Source organism: Rhizophagus irregularis, chromosome 30 (genome assembly GCF_026210795.1).
Source record: "Rhizophagus irregularis chromosome 30, complete sequence".
NCBI lineage: Eukaryota > Fungi > Glomeromycota > Glomeromycetes > Glomerales > Glomeraceae > Rhizophagus > Rhizophagus irregularis.
Genome location: NC_089458.1, coordinates 1209386 through 1211899, shown reverse-complemented (window position 1 = coordinate 1211899; position 2514 = coordinate 1209386).

Sequence of the window (2514 nt, the reverse complement as noted above, 5' to 3'; positions counted from 1 at the left end):
TGTTTTACTAAGTAAAATTTATAAGATCCGAATACTTTTTGTAGGGTAGTGTATAAGAATCTGATATTATATGTAATAAGAGAACGATTAAAAAATAATAATTTTCTTTTCAATTGAATTTTTTTTGTTAAACTATTATTAATGCAAGTAATTTGATAATTTAATCGCTCAAAAGATAGATCGTGAGAAAAGATAATGATATTTTGGGAATTTTAGGGAGGTATGACGAAATGAAATGACAAATTAACTTTTTTTAATATTTTGAAGCATGTTAAAATAACAAATTTAACGATTTTATCCATTGTTTATAAATCAAATAAAGTTTAAATAAATTAAATGAACAATGGAAACCTAAAAGAACACGAGTTTTTACAAGCTAGTGTTTGGAATTATGTAACAGTTATTCGAATAACTCGAGTATATTCGAGTATTCGAATAAGCATAGTGGTTATTCGAGTATTCATTTAGCCAGATATAGTATAGTTAAAATTCTAATTGGGCATTAAATCCTTAAATTTAACTGAGTTAAAATCATAATTCAGGCTAAAAATTATGTAAATCATTACTATAAAAGGAAATTTAACTTATTCAAATATTATTCGAATACACTTTATAAATTTAAATGAATACTCGAGTATATTCGAATATATTCGATTCCAAACACTATTACAAGCAAAGAATCAAAGATCAAGGGTTTTCCTATAATCTAAAATTATTCTAAATTCTTTATGTTCCAAGTCAATATAGGATAGCTCAAGAAATAAGAGGACCCCGGATATCTAATATAAAGGTCATAATGGACTTTTGGCCAAAAACACCCCTTTTTGCTGAAACTCAAAAAATCGTTTTTTGTAAATATCTCAGCATCCAGTAATTCAATTTTAATGAACTTTTTTTTATTTTGTAGCCCTCATTTAGCTCTACAATTTAAAAAAATGTTCATCAAAATTGGACCACTGGATGCCGAGATATTTACAAAAAACGATTTTTGACCCATGAAAAATGGGCCAATCTGCCGAAAGTGTGACTTATGACCTGTTTTGGAGATATCCGGTGTCCTGAAATAAGGGATATTTCACTTGATGATATTGGTTTTAATCAATCAATGGTATCTCGTATGTACAATCATAATATTGATATACCTAAATGTGATAAAACATTAACAGCGATTAAAAATTGGATTAATAAAGAATTGGAAAGAAAGGAAAAATATAAAAATTTAGACTATAAATAATATATGTATCAGGTTGGTGAATAGTATATTTTGATATTATTGATACAAAATAAACATTTTATTTTCAACTATGTAAAATATTAAATGGTTCATATTTTTATAATGATATTTTCCAAAAAAAAATTGCATCTATTACATATAAATTAAAAATCTGTGAATAATTAAATGAAAAGACTATCGCACGCCCACAAAAAAAATATTAAAGATCAAATAATAATAAGACCATCATACATAAATTAAATTCACGAAAGTGAGGTATTAAAGATCAAAATATGAAAGCCACAATACATAAATCAAAATTACTCATAAAAATATTAAAGATCAAATAGGAAGACCACTATATATGAATTATAATTGCCCATTAGAGATCAGACCATCACCATAATTAAAAATTCCTACGAAAAATATTAGAGATCAAATGGAAAGACCATCACCAACGCATAAATTAAAATTGTCCATGAAAAAGTATTAAAATCAAATAAGAATATGAATTAAAATTACCCATTAAAAAATCAAAATAAAAGGCTGTTATACATGAATTATAATTGCTCATTAGACGCGAAAGACCATAATATTGCCCATAAAAAGGCCTGTTTTAAGATCAAATAAATTAAAATAAAAGGTCATACACAAGTTACAAGTCCACGAAAAATATCAGAAACTAATTACACACATTATAATTGCTTATAAACTCTAGTTTATATGAAATTAATGCTGAAAATATTTTTTTTTCTTTCCGTTTGAAATTTAAAAATAGCGTCCAGGAGTAAACTATGATAATATACCAGATATAGTTAATATAAAGGGTAAAGCCTTGCCCGAATATTACTACTTTGAAAAACACGTATTATGATAGTTTAAGTACGAGCAACAGATCAGCCTAAAAGGGTAATTCTCAGTGGCAAATTTTTTATCTTCGGAAGTGTAGAATTCTGAAAAATTCGGATTTTTTTTCGGGAAAATACTTGATTATTACTTATAGTTGATTATACTACTTTTTTTGAGTTTTTTTTAAAAGTTGGTATTGTATCTGAAAGATTTTTAATAGTACGTAAATAACTAGAACCTTGGACAATTATAATCAGTTATATCTCTTATGATAAGAATGTTTAAAAATTTATTATTTTCATCTTGAATATATTTTAAAAAATATAAATGTAAATTTTAATAAATTAGTTTTCTTTCTACTATTTATAATTTTGTAATTTAAAAATAATATTTAATAATGTAATTTTTTATTTTTTTTGAATATTTCTATATATATTAATAGTGAAAAAATG